General features: G+C 51.5%; 1 pseudogene across 1 annotated transcript; it reads left to right on the top strand.

Annotated features, from left to right (window-relative positions):
• The first annotated feature begins 626 nt into the window (after positions 1 to 626).
• LOC308240916 (large ribosomal subunit protein uL22-like) lies at positions 627 to 1,824 on the top strand (annotated as a pseudogene). The gene is made up of 3 exons: positions 627 to 641; positions 1,066 to 1,377; positions 1,562 to 1,824. The product of its transcript is annotated as a large ribosomal subunit protein uL22-like (transcript).
• Positions 1,825 to 24,912: the final 23,088 nt, after the last annotated feature.

Genomic DNA, 24,912 nt, shown 5'->3' with positions numbered 1-24,912 from the left:
TGTTCAACTAAGGCTTGTGACTTGCTCTGATCAATTTTATATCTTAAATGGTGCCCAGGGCAGGTCCTACCTTCTCTTCTGCAGAAGCTGAGAGCCTGCCCTGCCCCCAGGGTGCTGAAGGTATGGCTTCAGCCCCCACCAACCATCCTGTGTACTTTTGTACCAGTAGGTAAAGGAGCTGTCCTCTCCTCTCACCAGACTGCAGTCCTCTCTCACTGCAGGGGGCCAGGACTGGACAACAAGGGTCTGACCTGAATTTCAACCCAGCCAGTGAGTGCCACTCGTGCTGGCATGGCCCTGCATGCAGCGGCCTGGGGAAGAGTGGCCTTAGGGACCAGTCACGGCAGCCTTCCAGAATTACTGCCCTTCTTCTGACACAGGCCCACCACCTACAAGCTCTTTCACAAACATATTATTAGCTTGTTTAATCCTCATAACAGCTCTGGGAGTTGGGTGTCATTATTCATTTTACTGTGGTCAAACTGAATTTTATGGTCCCATTAGGTGCCCATCAGGAGTCTGCTCAGAACCAGCAGGGCCAGCCAGGCCCAGAACAGAACAGAGGCCAAGTGTTGAGGGCCTGTAGGCAGGAGAGGGGTCACAGAGAGGTGGCGGGGGGGCGGGGCATGGGTGTGCCTTTAGTGAGGGCTCCCAGAATGGGGCCCGCCAGACACTGAGGGGAGAGAGGTTGGGCAGGGTCAGGAGAACAGGGATAGGATGAGAGATAGGTTGAGAGAGGGCTTTAAAGCTGAGATCTGTTCTTTCAAAAGCAGCCAGAGGTGACCTCTGAAAATGGTGCGATATTCACATAACCCAGAAAACCTCACAAAAATCATGCAAACCTCACAAAATGAGCCCTGGCCAGTGTGGCTCAATGGTTGGAGTGTCGGCTCATGAACTGAAGGGTCACAGGTCAATTTCTGGTCAAGGGCACATATTTGAGTTGCAGGTTCGATCCCCAACCTCAGTTGGGCGCATGCAGGAGGCAACCAATCAATGTGTCTCTCTCATATCAATGTTTCTCTCCCTCTCACCCACCCTTCTCTCCCTTCCACTCTCTAAAAGTATCGTTGGGTGAGTATTAACAAACAAACAAAAAAAGAGAGAGAGAGAAAGAGAAATTCAAATCTTCGTGTTCACTTTAAGAACAGTCATAGAACTGCCCAGGCCACCAAGGGTATGCATATCAAAAAGCCACCAAGTAAATGAACGATGTCACTTTACAGAAGCAATATGTGCCATTTTGTTGTTACTGTGGTGCAGTTGGTAGGTGTGCCCAGGCCAAACGTGGGGCTGGACACGGTGAGTGGCCCAAATAGAGTGCTGGGTTTCTGCTGCACACGCTTAAAAATGCAGAGAGTGATGCTGAACTTCAGGGTTTATCAGGGGTGGGCAAACTTTTTGACTCAAGGGCCACAATGGGTTCTTAAACTGGACCGGAGGGCCGGAACAAGAGCATGGATGGAGTGTTTGTGTGAACTAATATAAATTCAAAGTAAAGGAGCAGAGGGGAGAGCAAGAGAACGGGATAGAACAGCCGGATCCGGCCCGCGGGCCGTAGTTTGCCCACGGCTGGTAGATGTAGATTCTCTGGTCATTGAGCACATCCAGGTGAACAAAGCTCCCAGGATGCAGCGCAGAACTTAAGGAGCTCATGGGCAGGTGAACCCATACACGAGCTCTCCCGGCCACATTGAGATGATCCTCACTGCAACGGAGCAGATTGTTCCTAAACCAGAGCAGGAGGTTGCACCGAAGAAAAAGATATCCCAGAAGAAACTGAAGAAAAAATTATGGCCCTGGAGTAAATTTAGCATAAAGTAAATACTAATAAAAGTAAAAGTGGGGAAAAAATCTGTGGTCTGGAGGAAGTCTCCCTGAGTCACCCTGTTTATTGTACAGATGGGGAGACTGAGGCCCGGGCAGGAACAGAAATTTGCCCAAGATCACTCAGTCTGCCAGAGGCCAAGCTGGGACCTCCCCTAAAGGAGGTCTGAGACAGCAGCGGAGAGATCCAACCCCTCTCCCAGCAGCTTGACCTCCACTCTCATTGTGTCCTGAACCAGACAGGGGCCTGTTGGGGAGGAGGGCCAAGAAGAGGCTGAATCCCAGGGTGGCCCCAGCCTGGCCTTGGGGAGAAACAAGGACCCAGCCCCTGTGGGGGCCCCAGCAGCTCACAACGGACTGACTGATGTTGGGCACAGGATGAGACTTCTGTTCCCCCGAGCTTCTCTGGGTGGGCACATGGGGCAGTGCTGTCCCAGGAGTGAGAGCTCTCACAAGTAAGACTCCCTAGGTCCTACCCAAGGCCTCAGGGCAGGTGTGAGGGTGGGGATACCCAAGATCTGTGGGAAAGGCAGAAGTGATTTCCAGTGGGGGATCGGAGGGGGGAAGCACACAGGGCTGAACATCAGGACTCCATCACCTGAGCACTGGAGGAAAATAAACTCTTACCCCCCGCCCCTTACATGCCCACCAGCTTAAAGAACATTTTGGAAATGCACCCAGCTCCACCCAACCTCTGCTCTCTGGAAAAGAGCATGTGGCCCAGGCCACAGGCCTGCACAGAAAGTTGTCTTGAAGAGAGGCAGGAACTTTGTGAGGTCTCCCCACTGAGTGTCCCTGGTGGATTCCAGGACTGTTCTTTTACCAAAATCCTACCCTAGGAGGTAAGGAGGGTGGTCAAGCTGCATGGGGCTGGGTGTCTCTGCTGCTGTCTCAGACCTCCCCTAGGTGAGAGAGGAGGGTGGGGATGAGCTATCCCAGGGCCCAGGAGAGATCCCGGTATAAGGTAATTGGCCTCCCCAGGTGAGGGGTCTTCATGTCACTCCCAGCAGCCCTACATCCCTTCCCACTGGTGAGGTTTCCTATAACTAGTCTTTTAGAATCTCATTGCAGCAAGAATCGCTGCTGTGACTGGGAGCTCACTATTTTCCGAGCCTCCCTTCAATGTCTCAGAGGTCCAACTTCTAGGGGCAGGAGTTCCAGAGCAGGAGGCAATGCAAGACCGGGCCTTGAAGATATTGGGGGCCCTCAGCCCAGAGAGAACCCACAGCCCTGCCTGCCCCAAGATTTAAAATGCCCAGAAGGCTGGAGGTTCTCATGCAGGTGTGCTGTGCTCTGCTGTGGTAAGTCATACCCTCCCTGGTCCTCAGCACTCAATCTGGCTGTGCCCCAGGAGGTCAAACCAGATGGTCTCCCAGGAGCCCCTTTCATCACCCTCCTCAGGTTCCCATTGATGTTAGCGTGTAATAAAGTCCAGGAACTGTCTGTAGGACTGCCCCCTGTAAGGGCCACTTGTCCCCGTTAGCCTTTCAGTTCTCACAAACTCCTCCCCCTAGAGAGCAGACACTGGGGCTGGGGAGTCACATCAGGTTCCCTGGACACAGGGGCAAGGTAAATGGAGATGGAAACACATAGGTGAGGGGAGGGTGCAGCATCCTGGCAGGATCCAGCTTATACTGCCAGAGGGGCTAGTGATTCACAGGAAATGACAAAGGGGACATTTCCTCTCAGCAGTGAAATCAGACAGGGACCCTAGCTGGTTTGGCTCAGTGGATAGAGCGTTAGTCTGAAGGGTCTGGGGTTCAATTCCGGTCAAGGGCATATGCCCGGGTTGTAGGCTCAATCCCCAGTGAGGGGCATGTAGGAGGCAGCCGATCAATGATTCTCTTTCATCATTGATGTTTCTATCTCTCTCTTCCTCTCCTTCCTCTGAAATCAATAAGAATGGGGTTTTTGCCCTAACTGGTTTGGCTCAGTGGATAAAGCATCGGCCTGCGGACTCAAGGGTCCCAGGTTCGATTCCGGTCAAGGGCATGTACCTTGGTTGCGGGCACATCCCCAGTGGGGAGTGTGCAGGAGGCAGCTGGACGATGTTTCTCTCTCATCAATGTTTCTAACTCTCTGTCCCTCTCCCTTCCTCTCTGTAAAAAAAAAAAAAAAATCAATAAAATATTTAAAAAAAAAAAAAAAGAATGGTTTTTTTTGTTTTGTTTTGTTTTTTAAGAAATCACACAGGGAAGCATGGAAGGGAGGAACATCTATCCCACAGCCTTTGTCTTCCCAGGTGTACTTATACGTCAGCATTTTGATGAGTCAACGTGACATCCTCCTGCTGTCTTATGCTGACATCTGAGTCTGGCCATGTCCTAGTGCTCTTGATCTTACCACCTGAATACCCTCCCTGTCCCATAGCCGCCACCACCTCTGGCCTGGACCACAGTAATAAGGCTTCTTCAAATTGAAATCTCTCCCCACCCCGCCTTCCCCGGGGCTTTCATCACACTAAAGGTAAAAGCAGGCTTCTGGCGCCCCCATCTCCACTCCAACCACCCCAGCTCTTCTTCAGCCCCTTGTATGCACCTGCTCACCACCATCTTTGCGCATCTGAACCCTCTGCTTCTCGCAACCCACAGGTTGAGAACCGTTAGCAGGGTCGCCTAAGACCATCGGAAAACACAGATATTTACATTACGATTCATAACAGTAGCAAAATTACAGTTATGAAGTGGCAACCAAAATAATTTTATGGTTGGGGGTCACCACAACATGAGGAACTGTATTAAAGGGTCGCGGCATTAGAAAGGTTGAGAACCACTGGCTTAGAGAGTGCCTACTCATCCTTTAGGTTTCAACCCATGTCACCTCCTCCAGAAAGCCTTCCCTGACCTTTCAACTAAGTCAAATTCCCCATTACACATGCCCCTGGCACCATACATGACTCTTTGGAGCCCTTGTCAGAGCTGCGTGTGTTTTGTGAGGTTTAGTTGGGTGCTTAGTAATGAGTGCCTGCCGCCTCCACTAGATTGAAACTGGATCTAATTTGCCCTATATTATCTCTGCAACATGTGGCACAGTACCTGACACATAGTAGGTGCTCAATAAACATGCACTGAGTGAATGGACTTCCCAACCAGCTGGATGTCCCACTGCCCTTGAAGACCTCCAGCCCCCTTTCTGAGAAAACCTCCCAACTGCAGAGCTCCTAGCTGAGGTCCAGGTGAGGACCCAGAACAGGCCTTTGTTCTGTGAGCTGAGACTCCAGGGAACTGGTCCAGGTACCCTCCTCAGCAGGTGCTGGGTCCCAGGGCTCAGCGCAGGAGAGGGAGGGGTTCGTGGTGCTCCGGCATTCAGGGGTGAGTCCCAGTGTGTCACACACTGACTCACCTCATTTCCTTGACAGAATAGCCCAACTGCATCTGATGGGAAGCACCTCCCTCCTCTGGGAAGGACTCAGGAAGCAATCCAGCCAGCTAGATGTCCCTCTGAGTCTGCAGCCCCTCTCCTCTTACCCCAACCCAGCCCGCGCACGCCCCTCCCTCCCCCGCCAGGCCCCACTCCTCTCTGTGAGCCCTCTTGTCTGCAGTCCCTGCTAATGGTTGGGCTCTGTAATGGAAAGTGGGCAGCCTGCCCCCAGATTCCAAGATCAAGGCCAGACTCAGGACCCCTTTAGATTCCCTAACAGGTGCCAGGGATAGCCATCCTCAGCGACACCAATTGCTCTGACCTAGTGACTCAGAGGAAGCCAGTCCTCCAGAACCCAGCCCCAGATAGGAGAAGACATCCCTGAGTTTGCATCTGGCTACTGTTTTAGACTCAGGCTTATGGCCCTCAGAGACTGTCCAGTCTCCATCTGGAACCACATGCCCAGGGAGGGTCAGAGTCCAACCCAAATTCACACAGCAAGGCTGCCACAGCACCACATCAAGAATCCAGGCGCTGGCTCGTTTACGGTTCTCCCTGCACTATAATAAATGTGGCTATTTTTAGGAAACTAATTAGCAAGTCAAATATGACTCCTGCTAATAATACCACCTTTCTGCTTTTTAGCCTCTTCATTACCTTATTTGATCCTGCAATAGCCAGGTAGTCCAGTAGTGAAGTAGGAGGTGATCTCATTCAAAAGGTGTGGTCCACAAAAAGGAAGTGACTACTCCTCCAGCCCAGCCCACCAGCGGGACTCAGTGGTGCTCCAGAGGAATGCAGTGTCCCAGAGGCTCCCCTCCACAGGGCCTGGCTTAGAGCCTCTCACTCAGGTTGTCTGCTCTCCTCAGAGGGTCCCCTACCTCACCCACCCACCTAAAGTCAGCCTCCGGCCCCTCCCTGCCCCTGGCAGCTCCTGAGCCTCAGGCAACCCTGAGGCCTGGTATCTGCTGGTGGTTTTCCTTGAAGGTCTCCAGGATGTGCCAGGATAGTTAAGGGCAAGGAGGCATGGTGTCTAGTTTGAACCGTCCCTCAACTTGGAACCCCAGTTAGAATGGAGGACAACTTCTTCCCAGGAGGGGCCTGGGTCATGTCCAGTCCCTAATCCTGAAGCCCCAACTCCTACTCCCTAGCTTCCTCCCCCCCGCAGAAGCTCCTGGGATATCCTGTGGCACCGACAGGGCTGGATAGACACAAACATAAGGTCAGATCCTGGATTGCTTCCTGAGCCCTTCCCAGAGGAGGGAGGTGCTTCCCATCGGATGCAGCTGGGCTATTCTGTCAAGGAAATGAGGTGAGCCAGTGTGTGACACACTGAGACTCACCCCTGAATGCTGGAGCGCCACGAACCCCTCCCTCGCCTGAGCTGAGCCCTAGGACCCAGCACCTGCTGAGGAGGGTACCTGGGCCAGTTCCCCAGAGTCTCAGCTCACAGAACAAAGGCCTGTTCTGGGCCCTCACCTGGACCTCAGCTAGGAGCTCTGCAGTTGGGAGGTTTTCTCCGAAAGGGGGCTGGGGGTCCTCAAGGGCAGTGAGGCAGGAGGATGGCATGGAGACCGGGACACGGCAGGTGTAAAGGTGTGGAGGAAAGGAGGGGCTCAGTGGTTCCCACTCAGATCAGAGTGCCCTGGCCCATGTCCCATCTCATCCAGGTAGGCTGGCCCTCAGGGGAAGAATTTGGGCACATGGTCCACCACAGGTTTGGCCTGAATGCCCCTCCCCCTCACTGTGTTAACTGTCCTGGGCACTGCCCCCCATCCTGAAGTCTTTCCACTAACTGACAGGTTGGGCTACTGGTCCCTGTCAGGCCAGCTGGGGAGGGGGCAGCTTGCCAGGAGGGAAATGAGGGATATGCGATGAAAAAGGAGAAAAGACCATCCAGGGTGGCCCCGCTGCCCAGAGGGTGACAGGTGCTCTCCCTCCTTTACCTGGCAGGATGAGGTTGGCACCTCTTCACCAGGTCCCAGACCTGGTCCCCACCAACAGGGAGCTGTGTTGGCCACAGGACAGTGGCTACACTGGAAGGATGTACAAAATAGACTTTCCCTGGGTGTTCAGTCCAGAGTGTTCTTGATCACATAGTAGTACAGGTCCTTCATAGCTGAAGTTTGGGGCATGCTTCAGCCTTCCTGGGAAAACCCTGTCAACCCCACCCCCTCACCCCCCACCTCCCGCCCAGGGCCCAGGCCTTTCTCTCCCAATGGAAAAGGTCTCTGAATTTCCTCTGGACCCTGAGAGCAGAGTCTGCTCACTACCCCTACCTCCCCTTGCCCTCTCCACCCCACACTTTCTAAGGTGGTAACAAGGGAGCCCAGAAAGAGCCACCAGCACCAGTGGGAGAGGGTGTGTAGGCACCGGTAGCCTGTGGCAGATGTGCCCCCATGAGGGAGGCACCCAGTAGCAGGACAGCTGCAGGAGCCCTGACTTGGGACTGTCACACAGCATCAGGGAAGAAACAGCTAGCTCCCAGTGGGGGTTGGGAGCCTGAGGGTTAGAAAGCTGTGGCTTTTCAGCTGAGTGAGCAAGAAACATTGGCTAAAGTGGAGTTTGTGCTCCACTTTCCTGGCAGAAGCTAGGAAGACCTGCCCACTTGCTGTAGGGCCCAGCACTGAGCAGTCCACAGAGCCAGACTAGACAGGGCAATATCAAGGTTCCAGATAGGTGGGGAGCAGGTGGTGGTGGATACACCTCCTCCATGATAAAAGTGAGTCATCCTGGTTAGGAAGAGGATGGCTGGTGCTGGAGAGAAGCCCTGCTGTCCAGGGGAGGGAGGGGCAGCTCCCTAGACTGTGTGCTCAGCAAGGAATGTGGCCTGAATCACCATGGTCCAGTGGGGCTCAAGGGCTGGGGTGTAAGCAGGGGGTGGGGGTGGCATTCACTCTGGAACCAGATCCTGGCAGTACCCCCAGGGCATAGAACTTAGACCCAGGCAAGAAGTGTCCTGGATCCCCCATTGTAGAGGAACCCACTCTGGCCCTCCTCTGGCTTCAGCCTCCCTCTCACAGAGGTAAAGGGGGGGTACAAAAAGACTGAGCCAAGGAGACATGCCTACCCAAATGCAGGACCCCAGAATTCCCTGCCACAAGGTCCAGAGCCCAGTTGCTCTGTCTGCCTGGGCCTTTCCCCTGGGCCTGTGGCTGGTATGCATACCCAGGCTACGGTGTAACCAAGGGCAGCTGCTGCCAGCTATGTGAATGGACCATGGACAAATGGCCTGAGGTGGCCACATGCGCTTCCCAAGGTTGGAACTGGAGGAGGGGCTGGCGATGGCTCTCTCTGTGCTGCCACATTGCAGCACTGAATCCAGGAGGCCAAGAGTTCTAAATGCAACCTAGCCTTCCAGGTTGTTGTGAAAGTAGATTTGTCAATGTAGGCTAGAACATATTCTATTTTTTTAAATATATTTTTATTTATTTCAGAGAGAGGAAGGGAGAGAGACATAGAAACATCAATGATGAGAGAGAACTATCAATCTGTTGCCTCCTGGACACCCAGGATCGAGCCCGCAACCCGGGTATATGCCCTGACTGGGAATTGAACCAGGTTCATAGGTTGACGCTGAACCACTGAGCCACCCCAGCCGGGCTAGAACATATTCTATTTAGCCTTTTACTTGCTTGATTTATAGTCTTTAAATATCTACACATATGTTATGTGAGCCTCCATTTGTACTTCTGCCCTGAGCCCCACAAATGCCTGGGGTGAGCCTCTCAGAGGCACCTGATGGCACCGGCGGACACCCGTCTTCACAAGTGCTTCCTCATTCTTGTTCTGAAGCTCGGGGCCTCCTTCTGTGAGGCCCTGGAAGGAATGTAAATGCCAAAACTCCCAGCTGAACTATCAGCAACCAGAGGCAGTCCTAAAGCTCCAGTCCCCAGTTCTTTTTGGAGCTGGCTGCCTAGGCACCAAGGGGCTGACAATCAGGGTGGTCCCAGGAGGCTGGGCGCCTGAGGGAAAGAAAGTAGTACTTACTGCACACCAGGCTCTAATAGGCTCCGCAGCCCTCAGTAACCCTCTGAGGAGGCCTGATTTGCAGGTTCACTGACTTGCTCAAGGTCACACAGGTGGCTTTGAAGCCCCCTCTCTGAGCCCAGAACCTGTGTTCTTCGCATTTGAGCAGTCAGAGAGAAGTGTGGGGCATTTGTGGGGAGCTGGGTAGAAGCAGAGAGCAGGATCTGTGGGTCACCACTGGGGAGCCAGGTCCAGCCACTATGCGTGGACTCCATGCTCTGGCCACCAGCCCCATCAGTAAATTGGGGGGTGTCTGTGAAGCTGGTCGTGGACCAAGTCCCCCCTTCTAGCCTCTCTCAGACCCAGAGTGCCTGTCACCAGAGATGGAGGAACTCTCATCCATGAGAGCCACAGAAGCCCCAGGCATCCATGAAATGAGCACTCGAGATAGGAGGGAAGAATAGGAATTTACTCAGCTACATGGGGTGCCTGGCCTGCCATGTGCCATGGCCAGGCCTCTCCATACTCAACTCACACCAGTGGCCTCACTAGACTCGCCACACAGTGCAACCTTGGATGTCACTGCACCTCCTATGCATGACCTCAGCTTTCCCACCTGGGGACAACAGTGTCCTCTCTGTGAGGCTTTATGAGGATAACACCACATGGGTACCAGCTCAGGCCTGGTACCTGCTCACACACCATGTGTTAGTGCATGTGTGGGGGGAGGGGCAAGTGTGCGGAGAGCTATCAACAAAGATTAATTCCTCTTTCTGAAGGTAACAAAGTCAGTTCCCATTTTCAGAAAAGAGGAAATAGGTGGATTCCTGAGAAATGATAAGCCAGAGGGGAAGATCCACCCCCAGGCAAGTGTCTAGCTCTGATGATTCAATAGGTGAGGTCCAGGTAGGCCCAGAAAGGAACAGGTGACCAGACACAAGCTAGCAAACCCAGCACCTGTCTGCTCAAGTCCAGTTGGCCCCAGCCCCGCCTCCAGGCATCCATTTTCTCCTGGGACCTTTGGCCCAGGACCTGGAGAAGGTGCTGAGTGCCAGAAGGCATCGCTGGTCAGGTCACACTCAGCAAAGACTCTACTTCTCAGCACCCACGCCTGCCGAACAGCACCCACCAGCCCCTACTTGGCCAGCTGGTCTCCACAGTTAAGCCTCAGCCTCTCTCCCAGATACCACATGGCTTCCCTGCCTCCTTGTCTTTACCCGGACTGCCTCTGGCCTTGCCCTCTCTCCTCCCACCTCTGTGTCTGCACGGTTGTCCCATTCGAAGGCCTTCTCTTTGGGGGTCCTCTGAGAGCAGCCAGGTTTAGACCTGAAGGTAGGGCCAGGCTGGGAAAGGGATTTACACCCTCACTTCAGAAAAGTATTTCAAAAGATTGCCCGGCTTAAATGGGTTTCCTTTATGGTCTTCTCACCACAGCGGAAACAAACATCAGGTTATCTGTAAGAGATGTTGACACTTCTGCCTTTGGGCCTTTGTCCCTCCTTTAGTTCTGACCACATTCCCCTCCCACAGTCTCCTCTTCTCAGGACTCAGGACTCAGGAGCCAGAGTAGAGCAAGAGGAAGTCACCTCAGTCTTGTTCCAGAAAGGCCCCAGAGAACATGACATTCATCCTGTCTCACGTGTCCCAACCTCCTCGACCTTCTGTTGCTGCCTCTTAGCATCAAACCCTTTTTCATGTCTTTGCAGCCTTCAGGAACCCTCTCAGAGCCCCCCACCCCACCTCCAGCCTCTGCCCAGCAGGATAAGGAAAGCACCTCCCTCATGGAGTTTGGAGTTGTTGCGAAGTTTAATGAGACAATGCACATAAAGCACAGTTCACATGTGGTTTTTGCTTTACTGATGCCAGATCTTGGGCCAGGTAAAGCTGAACACTATTGCTTGGGTCCTGGTAGTTTTCAGTTTCTTCTCTGAGCCCAGGGGGCCCCCAAAGCTGGTCTCCATCTCACTAACCTGGCACCTTTCCTTCTTTCTAATCACTGAACTCCCCAGTCTCCTGAGCTTCCAACCTGGCCAGAAGGGCATGAGCTGCTCTCTGCTCCTCACAAACTCACACTTGCTTTTTTTTTTTTTTTTTTAAGTGAAAGGCATCTCACAAAAAGGAGAAAGTATTTTATTTTATTTTATAATATATTTTTATTGATTTCAGAGAGGAAAGAAGAGTGAGAGAAACATAAATGATGAGAGAGAATCGTTGATTGGCTGCTCAACTTCTACTGGGGATCGATTCCGCAACCAGGCATGTGCCCTTTGGCTGGAATCGAACCAGGGACACTTCAGTCCACAGGCCGATACTTTATCCACTGAGCCAAACCAGCTAGGGCTCACACTTGCTTTTTAACTTGACAAAAATCCCAGGGCTTTGTGGACGTTCATACATAGAAAGCATCTATATTTTTTACTGCTGTGTAGTATTCCATCATGTGAACATACCACAGTCTAAACCAGTTCCATATGGATGGGTATAGAGGGCAATTCCAATCTTGTGAATCATCTTGTGCATACAGGGGTACAAGTAGGGTTACAGTTGTGAGTGACATTCTTCTGAGTTAGCAAAGCTATTGTATTAATCATAACTCATGTGCCTTTTTCAATACAAACAACTGTAAACATGCTTTTGCCCACTCCATATGCATGCAGGTGCTGCTGTAGGAAAGACTCCAAGAAGTGGGATAGCAAGGTATGAGGTGCCTCTTTCCCACAGCCTTACCGGCCTAGTGTGTATCCCAGCAGAGTCTGGATCTGGACCCAGGGCTGGGTAACTCCAAATTCATACCCTCCCCTCTGTACCAACCTACATCCCTCAGAAGTAGGGCCTGAGCCACGGAGGGACCGAGGGCAGCCTGTGGAGTCAGCCCAGGCTATACCTCTGCTCATGTGGGCCACCAGTCCCCGGCCCTCACAGAAACAGAGCTGAGTCGGCTGCCATCAGCCACAGCGTGGAGCTGTCCATGCCAGCTTCATGTGGGAGGCCTTCCAGCTCTTCATTCCACTGCTGGTTTCAGGGAAGGTTCCTGCTCCTTGCCTGAGCCCTCGAAGTCCTTTCTGAGCCACCCTGCCCTCCTGTCCCCCTATATCCACTCCTCTCCAGTCATATGGAAACACTCCCTACTCTGTGCCTCTGACCATGTAGTTTCCCTCAGCTCTTTCTTTGCCCAGCTAAGTCCTGCTTTTACACAAAGACAGAACGCAAGAATCACTTACTGTACTAACAGTACCTAGTTGGTTTTAATGTCCTCTCCCTGGGTTTGGCCCAAAGGCATGAATGATGTCCTGATGTCTGTCTTCACAGTGGTACAGGCTTGGCTGGCACAGCATGGAGGCTTACACTTGGGCAGCTAAGCCATCCCCGGGAGTTTCAGCCACACTGAGCCCCTGGAGTTACCAAAATACCCCACCCCACAGTGACACATACCAGGGCAGCCCCAAGGAAAAGCCAGTCCCTCAGAGGCCTTTGCTAAAGATCTAAAAAGTGTCCTCAAAGCCCCACATGATGGGGAAGTGAGGCCTTCAGGAGGCCAGAGTGGCAAGAGGCACTTCAAAGACATCATCATCTGGACTTCCCCCACGACTCCAGTTTTACTCACATGTCTTCAGGGCAGCTGCTGGGACAGGCCTGGGGGCTACCAGGGAACAAGACCAAAAGATAAAGTCAGCCTGAGTGAGCTGAGCCCCAGAGGAGGAAGGCCTGAGCTCTCTCTGTCAGTGCCCAGAGCCCCTGAAGGATGTACCCCAACCCTGGAGACTCAAGTGAACCAAAGACATGAAAGTAGCCACAGACACCTCCCCCACAGGGCCTCAAAGACCCCTGCCAAACCCAAAGGTGGTACAAGACCTTGAATTGGCACCATATTTGGTAAATTTGGTGTATGATCTCTGAGCTCACACTCCATGGTGGAATAGAAAGTCTTCCTCCAGGCTCAGGCAGGGCCTAGGGCTGCCAGCCCACCCACCTGAGCACCAGGTGAGGCCTGTCCCTCCTATCTGCAACCCCATCAGAGCCATTGCCACTGAGCACTCTGGTCACAGGAGGATTAGAACCTCTTCTGCTGTCCAGGAGGGCAGGGGCTGCGTCCCACCCCTTTCCCACATACCCACAGCAACTGATATGGCCAGGGATGTACCCTGAGGACCTGTGAGTCACTAAGAATAAGTGAATGAATAAATTTCAGCTTAGTCCTATGAAGTATTAATTCATTGCTCGCTGGCATGGCTCAATGGTTGAGCATCAACCTATGAACCAGGAGGTCATGGTTCAATTCCCGGTCAAGGTACATGCCCTGGTTGCAGGCTCGATCCCCAGTGTGGAGGGTGCAGCAGGCAGTCGATTGATGATTCTCTCTCATCATTGATGTTTCTATCTCTCTCTCCCTCTCCCTTCCTCTCTGAAATATATATATATATATATATATATATATATATATATATATATATATATGTATTAGTTAACTGAACAAACATTTCCCAAGTCTACTTTTGGGGCCAGTCACCACCCACTGGATGCTTCAAGCTCCAAAATAGGAGAGGCCATTGACATTGTCAACCAGCCAGGCCCAGCCCTAGCTCACCCCAACCCAGTGAGGATGGAATCCAGCCAGGCCTCCAGCCTCTTCCCTCAGACCTGTCAGAGACAAGGCAGGCTGAGGGAGGTGGCTTGATGACTAGTGTTGGACTCATCCCTCCATTTCCACCCCCTAGGGACCAAGATGGGTTTGACTAAGAGCCATCCCCCATACACCAAACCCACCCCAACCCTGGGGCCTCAGGGGGCAAGTGAGGTAGAACTGAAACTGGACAGAAGAGAAATAGGTCAGAACAGGCCCCAGGAGCCTCTATTGCTTACCCCTTCTCCCCACACACCCTGCCCAGAACCCCTTCCTGCAAGCCTGGGAAAGTCTTTGAAGCTTGGCTTCCTCCTACCTGGGCCTCCCCTCCCCCTTCCTTTAAGCCTCCTGCTGCCTCCCCTTTTCTACCGCCAGCCTCATTCTAGCCACCTGTGGTTCATCCCATCAGAGTTCAAAGGACCTCAGGCTGGGTTCTGGAGATCAGAGCTCTGGTCTTCTAAAGTGACCTTTGGCAGATCATCCCCTCTGAGCCTCAGTTTCCTCATCTGGTTTGTGTTGCTGGCATATGATCTTTTCAACACAAGAAACAGGCTCTAATGGGTGGCTTTCAGGAAAGGATGGGACTTTTCAGATGGCAATACTTGGCACCTTGGCCACCAGCCCTCTCAGGGCCATGGGTGCTGGAAAGGGAGCAGTGGCAGGGACCAGGGAGAACAGCATAAACATTGACTCCTTTGAAGTCTGCCCTACACCCCCCTCATGGATAAGGTGCCCATTCCCCATCCTTCACTTCACTCATAACCAGCAGCCACTGTTTCCTGTCTATGTCCCCTGACCCTTCCAGAGCAGCCTGAATCTCAGTCCCTCTGCATCCCCTATCCCAAGCACAGGCTTCACACCAAGTAGGTTCTCTGATAGATCCTCCCTTCCCCCAACTGGTGGGTGGAGTATGACGTAGCCTGTGTCTGGGACATCCCCGAGACATTGAACCACCAATCAGCACGTGCCGAGTGCCCTGAGCCCCACCCCTTCCTGTTTCTCCCCTCAAAAGGCGAGTTCACCGTTGCACGTGTTGCTGTCTCCCCAGTCTGCGAGGCAGTCCAGCTGGGTCCTTCTCCTCCTCCCCCTCCTCTAATCCTGGTTTTTCTACCCTCTTCCATAATGCATCTCTCTCGTTAGTGCGGAATAAACTTCCTCTTTAACATGCCTTGGTTTCCGACTCCCGTTTCCTGTGCCTCGAACCTTACATTCTCTACAAAATGTGTGTTAAAAGAATAAAAGCACAGAAAATAAGTGTTGGTGAGGAAGTGGAGAAATTGAAACCACAGCATGACCATTGTGGAAAGCAGTTGCCCAAGAGTTAAACATAAAATTACCATATTATTCCACAACTAATGGCCCAGTGCATGAAATTTGTGCATGGGGGGAGGTCCCTCAGCCCGGCCTGCACCCTCTCCAATCTGGGACCCCTCAGGGGATGTCTGACTGCCGGTTTAGGCCCGATCCCTCCTAAACCGGCAGTTGGACATCCCTCTCACAATCCAGGACTGCTGGCTCCTAACCCTTCACCTGCCTGCCGGCCTGATCGCCCCCAACTGCCCCTCCCTTCAGGTCTGATCACCTCTAATTGCCCCCACCCCTGCCGACCCGATCACCCCCAATTGTCCCCCCACCACACCGGCCTGATCGCCCCTAACCGCCTCTGCCTCAGCCCCGCCACCATGGCTTTTGTCTGGAAGGTCTCCCAGTCTAATTATCATATTACCCTTTTATTAGTATAGATTTCACTTCTAGGTAGATAGACCCAAAAGAATCAAAAAAATATGTCCACACAAAAACACAGACACCAATGTTCATACAGCATCATTCATAACAGCCAAATGGTGTAAACAACCCGAGGGTCCATGAACAGTGACTGATATCCACACAATAGAATATTATTCAGCAATAAAAAGACGGGAAGTACTGATACATGATACTACAACATGGATGAACCTTGAAAACATTATGGTAAGTAAAAGAAAACCAGACACAAAGAACACATAGTGTATGTTTCCACTCATATTAAATGTCTAGAATGGCCAAATCCAGAGACAGAGTAAATTAATGGGGGCAAATGGAAGAGGCAGGAACGGACAACAGGTATAAAGTTTCTTTTGGGTGATGAATTGCTCTGTAAGTAGATAGTGGTGAATGTGCATAAACTGGAAACCACTGGATTGTACATTTTAGTTTTTGTTTTGTTTTGTTAATCCTCACCCAAGAATTTTTTTCCCCATTGATTATTAGAGAGAATGGAACGGAGGGAGAGAGGGAGGAAGGGATGGAGAGAGACATACACACACACACACACACACACACACACACACACACACACGTCCTCAATGTGAGAAAGACACATTAATTGGTTGCCTCCCAAGGCACCCTGACTGGGCGGGGGATCAAACCTGCAACCCAGGTACATGCCCTTGACCAGAAATCAAACCCAAGACCCTTTGATTCACGGGCCAACATTCTAACCACTTAACCATACTGGCCAGGGCTGGATTGTACATTTTAAAATGGTGATTTTTAAAAAAATCTCAATAAAATAAAATAAATAAAGGCAAACTACCTCTCTCTAGGGAAGAGCTAGAAGGCCAAACCTGTCTGTCTTGTTGGTTTGCTTGTCTATTTCTGTCTCTCTGAAAACACCATCCCACAGGAGCCATTCTTTGTCCTGGGGAGGTCCCACCTCCCACCCCAGTCCTGCCTCCAGAGTAGCCTGTGAGGAGTAGTGGGAGGGGAAGAGCCCCAAGGAAACACTTGGGCCTTGTAATGGGATGAAACCCTCTCTGTACCCTCAGCTTCAGAGCATGTGCTCCCACAAGTAAAACCAAGGTGTGGCTCTGGTGTTGGCTCTGGCACAGGCCCTGCCCCTCCCTCAGTGTCTCCATCAGCAGTGTCCCTCACAGGGCAGGATGAGTGTGACACAGCCTGGGCACTGGTATCCTCCCAAAGGCCTCTCCTTTGCAAACATTCCAGCAGTATATGGACCAGCAATTGGAAAGTTCATCCTTTGGTCTGACTGTGGTATCTAGCTTGGAGACAGTAGTGGGAAGAGGTTTCCACTGAGTCAGCTTGATTCAGCCCCTGTTGGGGTCACTGTCCTTGGATGCTCACTTCATAGTGATGGAGCAGGAGGTGGGCTCTCTCAGGCCCCCAAAGCAGTTGCTCCCTGAATGATTCTGGTGGGAACCAGTGAAAGGAGAAGGCTGTCCCCTCCCCAGCCTCCTACCCATCCCCCTTACCCCCCACCCCGCCCCTGGCAGCACACCCCAGCCAGAGTAGAGGGGCTGGGCCAACACCCAGCCTGCCTCTGATCACTAAGAGGACAGACAGGTTGGCAAGTGGCCCTCTCCTGTCTGAGCCTCTTGGAACTGGTGCTTCCATGACCTTTCTCAGAGGTCCGAGCATCAGAGTGACCTCACTGTCTGCTTACCTCTGCCCCGTATATCCCCTGTGTCAACCATGAGCCAGCAAAGAAGAGGAGCTTAAATACCTGTAAGATGAGTGAATGTGATCAGATAAAGTTGTCTCAAACCCCAGTTTCTTGAGGACAAAGATTAGAAGAATCGTTTTGCTGCAAAATGTTGGTAAACTGGTTACACTCTCTGCACCTCAATTCCATTAAGTATAAAATGGAAACAATAATGGTATCAACCTCATAGGAATGGTGAGAAAATTAACTAAAATAATTAATGTAAAACTTTTAGAACAATGCTGACACTCACAGGATATATGCTATACATCACCACTATCGCTGTTTGTGATATTATCTTTACGGTCTTGCCCATTGAAGCCAATGTGAGTCTCTGACAAAGAGTGTGGAGATAGTGACACCTTTCAGAAAGACCTCTGAGCTCCTGCTGGGTTAGCCTCAGTCCCTAGACGGGCTTTGACTTCTGCCGCAGCAGTGAGAGGTACCCTTTTCCAAGTGCTCAGCCATGACTCCTCCCGAGTGCAAGCCTACTACACTCAGAACCTGCACTTAAGAGGTAGGTGCTCAGAAGTAGGCTGGTCTGAACAGAGACAGGCCCATGCATTGAGGGTGATGGATGGAGGCAGGCTTCAGCCCAGATGCTAGGGCTTCCTGCCTGCACAACCTCTTTTCCTGCACCCCTGTTATATGTGTTATATGATTTTTACATTGGGGAGACCAGGAAAGTTGGGCATTCCAGGAAAACCCCTAGGGCCCAGGGAATTTAAGTACTTGGCAGGGCCTTATCCGCCCCATTGTCCTGAAAGGAAAGGAAAGGAACAAAGACCTTGCCACTATGACCATGACCTCCCCTAGGAACAGTCTCACTTCCTCCCTACAGCCACCTCCCCTAGAACTTCCCGTGGTCTAGTCATCCCCTGTCCCCAGCTCCCAGGCAGGTCATAAGGCATCTCAGCAGGACCACAGGGAAGGGGCATCAAATGGAGCAGAGGCTGGAGACCTGGGCTAGTTCATCACTAAATCTACATCACATCTTTATGTTCTATTCTCTGTGCTCCCCCCTCTCTCCCTCCCTCTCTCTCTCTGCAGTTCCTGTTGGCCCAGTGGCCCCACTAGATTCCTCAGATACCAGAGGGGGTTTCAGCCTAGGTCTTCAAGTTCTCAGTTGCCAGTGCCAGGGAGGCAGGAACAGCCTGGACATCAGCTGTGGGTTGCCTTGAGCTTGTGGACACAGAAAGTTTCATAGCCTCCCTTCTCTGAATATGTGGACAGGACCTGAGGAGTGAAAATTCTGTGGGGAGTGCACATGTGCACAGATGTAGGTGCCTCCATGTGTGTACATGTGAGCAGGTCATGTGTGTGGTCCCCTGTGTTATGTGTATACATGCTTATTCTGTTGAGGGTGGTGGGAATGGCACCAGGTGTTAGGTGGAGTCAGACTAGACCTGGGTCAGCAACCTCAGAACTTGAGTTCTGGCTAGGAAAGAATTCAGAGTCAAGATTCAAGCTATAAGAGAACATTTATTTGGAAAATCAAAGAGGTAAAAGTAATTTGTAGAAGAAATGGGCTTAGGAAACAAGTTATAGAGATGAAGGAAGGGCCCTAGGGCTTAGGAGTGAGGAAGGTAAAGGTGATGCAGGCCTGAGGGAAGGGAGAGGGGAAAGGCACAGGTGTTCTCCTGGCAGGGAGAGGGTGCTGGGTCCTCTGTCCTAAGGGTTTTAAGGGTGGAGAGTTTAGGGGAGGTCCCAGGGGGAAATCTCAATAGAATATTTAGCAGCTTTCCAGGTATCCTTTCAGGGTCTAGGTCTCCCCAGATTGATTGGTCAGTGCCAGTGCAGGGGATCATTATCTGATGCCCTGAAGTCAGCCATGGGGGTCACTTGTCTGGTTTTGCTGCTTTTCTGGGCCTGGAGGTGACATACAACTGAGGTCTAGATGTTATCTCTAGGGAGGAAAGGTCAGGGGGTCCAAACCCCATAACCAGTGATCTGCTAGGGAAAGAAAGGTCACCCTGGGGGTGAGGTCTCACCCTATAATTGTCCTTTGCTAGGCATCTAGGGCTTTCCACCCTGGTGACCTTCCATACCTGGTCCTGGTCCTGGCTTTTCTCATGTCTAACTGCCTACCATAGTTCATGTGAGTGAACACAAGAGAACAAGTCACAGAGAGAATCAGGAGGAACATGAAGAGACAAAGAGGCCAACAGAGAAGAAATAAGACAGAGCCACAAGAAAAGCATAGGTAGAGATAGAGAACCCCACAATTCCATCTTCCCTGGTACAGGCCCTCCTCCTATTACACCTGTGTTTCTATCCATGATTGAGGTGGGCTCAGAGGAGGTGATCAGGCAGCAGAAAGGGCTGTATCAAGTCCAGGAAGTCACAAGCCACACCTCCCCACTCACACAGCCAGTCTGGGCTTCCTCCAAGGGCTGTAGTTTCCTCATGCTGAGAAATGGCTCTAAGGTCCCAAGGATGCTCTCCAGGGTACAGAGGAGCTCCAGGTGTCTCTGAGCTTTGAGGTGGCTGAGGGAGGGGAGCCACCTCTGACAGGCCCCAGAGCCAGAACCAAATGTCCTAAAATTGTCTAACTCTCCACAGTGGCCAATGTGCACTCTGAGGAGGGCTCCTATGTGCTGAGAAATGAGGGGTCTAGTGGGTGAGAAAACCTCAAGAGTCTGAAAACCTCCCAAACACCTACATTTCAGACAAGAAGCATCTAGTTCACACCCACTCCTACTTCCTTGGGGGAGGGTGGTGTGTGGGGACAGGAAGAGGCAAGAGTCCTGGGTTCTAGGCCAGATTCTGATGGGCCGGGTAGCTCTGGGCAAGAAGCTCCCTTCCTCTGGTCTCATCCCCCATCTGTCTACTGGAGACAATGGGAACAATAATGTTCACACTGGCATTCTGCCACCAAGGGCTATCGGTGGCCTACCAGGAGATGCTGGGGCTACAAGGAGCTTTGGTAATAGAATCCCCAGCACCAGCTGTGGAAACAACCACCCTATGAACTCAGGGTTTCCTCCAAAGTCACCACCCAGAAGAGGAAAGTATGATTTCCAATGCCCTCACTTCCTGCAGCTGGTACCCTGATCAGTTCGGAGTGGGGAAATTGTCATGGGTTAACGGTGTCACCTGCACATTTATGCTTGCCACCAGGAAGCACTCCATAGAGTGGCCCCAACTCCATGCTTCACTCAGACCAGGATGTGCCTCCAACAGTGATGGCCTGACCTCAGGATGAGGATCTGGGTCCCAGCTGGGTATCAGGATTTGGAGGCTCTGGCCCCAGCTCTGCCAGATGCTCCATGTTGCCTTGAGAATCTTCTTTCTAAGGGTCCAGTGAGTAGCCCTGCTTGCCCACCCACAGCCCTAATGAGCAGACAGGAAGTCCCAAAGCTCAGATCTGGAAGGCACCAGGGCTGCCCACAAATCAGAGGTGTGGAAGGTCCAAACTGAGGAGCCCTGGCACTGAGAGTTCCCGTTGGTTTTATAGGTGGTATGGACAGAACAGCAATAGCTCGAACTTGGAGGGGAGGGGAGAGGAAGGTTCAGATCTGAGAATGGCAGTTGCCTTCCTGTGAAGCACAACAAAGATGTATAGAAGACCCATGCATGTGCCAGCAGACCTGCCCTAGTGCCTTCCAGCCTGTGCCTGGTCCCACCACTCCATCCTGTTCAACAAGCCCTTCCAAAGGACTTGCCAACTGCCATGGTCTGTCCACTTGGTTTTGCATATGCTGGTTCTGTTACCGGACAAGGGACCTAGCTCTGAGCAGATGTGTCTAGGGCCGGCCAGTAGTATGTAGATTCTTGACTTTGTGTAGGAAAGATTTCACAACACAAGTCTGGGTGACTATAAGGGTACATTTATTAAAGCTGGGAACAGTAAAACAAGGAAGGACTCAGCACAGAAGAAGTAACAGGAGAGCCTAGGCTGGGCTGCCCTACTTAGCTCACTAGGAAATCAGAGAAAAGGGGACCTTGGGGATAGGTTCTGGGGTTTGGCCTGGGACAAGCTTGCTGCTCTGGTTGCAAATCTCATGGGGACCCTTAGAATTTAGGAGATATAGGCCTGTGGCGGGAGAAGTGGGGGAAGAGGAAGGGGAAGAGAATAGAGCAAGAGTGCTCCACAGAGGGAGAGCACGCTAGGTCTTCCATCTGTAAGGTTCAAGGTGCAGGAAACGGGAGTCAGAGACCAAGGCATCTTAAAGAGGAAGTTTATTCTGCACTAATGAGAGAGATTCATTATGGAGGAGGGTAGAAAAACCAGGATTAGAGGAGGGGGAGGAGGAGAAGGACCCAGCCGGACTGCCTCGCAGACTGGGGAGACAGCAACACGTGCAGCGGTGAATACGCCTTTTGAGGGGAGGAACAGGAAGGGGTGGGGCCCAGGGTGGAACGGGAAGGGGTGGGGCCCGGGGCACTTGGCACTCGCTGATTGGTGGTTCAATGTCTTGGGGATGTCTCAGCGCAGACGCCGGTTATGTCATACTCCGCCCACCAGTCGGGGGAAAGGAGGATCTATCACCATTCTAAAAGCCTTTTTCTTTTTTTTCAAGTTTTATTGATTTTTAGAGAGAGAGAAACACTGATATAGGAGAGAAACATCTATCAGTTGCCTTCCACACAAGCTCTGACTGGGGATTGAACCCACAACCTGGGTATGTGCCCTGACCAGGAATCTAACCTGCCACCTTTTGGTGTACAACTGAGCCACACCAACCAGAGCCTAAAAGCTTTTAAGGGTTGAGATCTTAGGGGAGGTCCCAGGAGAGGATCTCAATAGCTTCCCAGGTGGCTCCTTTAAGGGTCATGGTCTCCACTGATGGATCAATTCCAGGGCAGGGAGTCATTAGTCATTGCAGCTGGTCTTGGCTTCACTCACCTGGTTTTGCTGCTTTTCTGGGCCTGGAGCTGAAATACAACTGAGGCCTAGATGTTATCTCTAGGGAGGTGGACTTCTGTATCTGCTGTAAATTGCTCAGCCAATTAGTGCAGCTATCTGTCTCAGTTTCCCTATTTTGCTTGCCCTGGCTCACTGGCCTGAGTTCCACTGCCCAGAACTCCCTCACCCCACCTCTGCATCTGGCTAATATCCCCTCAAGAACAGGATAGTGGACAGAGCCTGGGATTTGGAGGTCCAGGGGATCAGAGCCCAGTCTGCTTAGGAGGGCAGGGCAATAGGCAGACCCTCAACAGGCCTTACAGTGGGAGCACTGAGTTCAGGGTCACCAGGGGCCAGGATGGGACAGAGGGTGAGGAGTCGGGGTTGGTGGTTGAGACAGGACTATGCAGACAGTCTGGGCTTTGGAGGAGCTGGCAGGCACAGGGCCCAGCTCAGGGAGGGCAGCTGTGGGGGAGGCTGGAATTGCAGAGTATTTTTAGGCTCCTGCTGGATGGGTGAGACAAGGATCCTGTGGGCTACAGCCCTTGCTTACTGGGGAAAGACTTAAGGTGGTCTTGATTTTCCCAGGAGCTTAAGGTCTCCAGAGCTTCCTGTTTTGTCCCTAGGGTTAAGGGTTAGGGTCAGGACGTGAACAGGAAGCATCTCCAGCAACCCCCAGGCATGCAAATGCACATGAGAGGTGATTTCCATATCATTTCCACACTACCCTGCTTCCTCATGAGAAGGAACAGAAAGTCCCCTTTCAGAGGATCCTCTGGGGAGCAGTGTATTCAGCAGAGTCCATCTCCAGCTACCCTCTCCTGGGTATCAGGAGAGTCCCCAGAGGGTGATACCAGCTCTAAAATCAGAAAGCACACACAGGGGATTTTTGCATGATGCTTGAACTACTACATAGGCTCAGAGTAGCAAATACAGTCCATCTGGGGGATCCCTGAAAAGCAATGTTTATGAGGATTCATTCATTCATTACACAAATAATTACTGAGCATCTACTATGTTCCAGACACTATTTAGATGCAAGAGATTTAGCTGTGAACAAAAAAGGACAAAATTTTCTGCCCTGGTGGGAAATATTTCAACAGTAGTGCTGGCCAAAAGAAAGATATGTGAGTCATAGAGATACTTTTAAATGTTCTAGCAGCCACATGAAATAGAAATGAAAAGAAACAGACAACCAAGATGGCAGCATAGGTAAACACCTGAACTTGCTGCGAGCACAACCATATCAAAACTACAACTAAAAGACAAAACGAATATCATCCAGAACCACGGGAAGGCTGGCTGAGTGGAAATTCTACAACTAGAAGGGAAGAGAAAAGCGCATTGAGTCTGGTAGAAGGTGCAGAGGTGTGGAAGTGTAGAGGTATGGAGGTGCATACGAAAGGGGCTGGCCCTGTCTTTTTCAATTAGGAGGGAAATACAAGCTCCCAACTGCTCTGAACTCCAGTTCCAGGTGAGATTCTGGGGACCCAGACTCATACTGAGAGAAACTGGACTGTCTGGCATCAGGCCAGAATGCGAGGGCGGCTTTCTCTCAGAGGTGCTTGCAGCAATCATTGTTCCTGCATGGTGCCATGGGACACAGAGACCCGGGGGCCTCTTCTGGGCAGGGCTGATGGGCAGCCATTGCTGTTTGCTATGCCCTGGTGATTCCCTGAGACTCTGCCCAACCCAAGCTGTGCGCAGAGGTTTTTCCATATGAATGGCCTGGCCTTTTGCAATCCAAAATTACCTAACAAACTGCAGCTGGGTCAGAGAGCCCCAGAGCTTCCAAAAGAAGGCCCAAGGCTCCACAGCAGCTTGCATTGCTTCACAGCTGGGCCTCATCTGGGCACCTCCAAACCCCATACAGAGAGGAGAAATCTGCAGATCTCTCTGTAGCTTCTGCTGGGTGGCCTCAGGCAGTGGCTGACTTTGCACCTCCTTGGAGATCCAAGAGCCAGTGTACCCAGTGGTCAGAGTGAGACCATCCAGATTACAACTCTTCACATCCATAAGAGACACGCTCAGGGGGCAGACTCAGTGAGCGCCAAAGTCCCACTGAAGCAAGTCTTGCCCCATAAGGGTGTCTCCAGCACAGAAGTTCTTCCATTGTAGACACAACTGGTCCTCACAGCCAATTGGCCTGGAGGTCAATTCCTTCCAGTGATACCAACAACAATCAAGGCTTAACTACAACAAGACTGTGCACACAGCCCACAAAGGGGTGCACCAAGAGTGTCCACCTCAGGTAATTAGGGAGGCTGAGCCACTGAGCCCTACAGGACACCTAGCACACAAAGCCACTCTATCAACTCAGGGAAGCAGCCAAAATGCAGAGACAAAGAAACATGTCACAAATGAAAGAAATGGAGGAAAGCAAACTACTGGATATAGAGTTTAAAACCATGGTTATAAGGTTACTCAAGAATCTTTTAGAAACCTCTGAGAAATATAGTGAGACCCTCAAGGATATGAAAAAGGACCAATTAGAAATTAAGCATACAGTGACTGAAATAAAGAATAATATACAGAGATCCAACAGCAGACTAGAGGATCCCGAGAATCAAGTCAAAGATTTGAAATATGAAGCAAAAAACACCCAACCGGAAAAGCAAAAAGAAAAAAGAATCCAAAAATATGAAGATAGTGCAAGGAGCCTCTGGGACAACTTCAAGCGTACCAACATCTGAATTATGGGGGTGCCAGAAGAAGAGAGAGAGCAAGACATTGAAAACCTATTTGAAGAAATAATGACAGAAAAGTTCCCCTACCTGGTGAAAGAAATAGACTTACAAGTCCAGG

This window comes from Plecotus auritus, assembly GCF_963455305.1.
Source record: "Plecotus auritus genome assembly, chromosome: 1".
Taxonomy (NCBI): domain Eukaryota; kingdom Metazoa; phylum Chordata; class Mammalia; order Chiroptera; family Vespertilionidae; genus Plecotus; species Plecotus auritus.
This window is presented reverse-complemented; position numbering and strand designations above follow the sequence as displayed.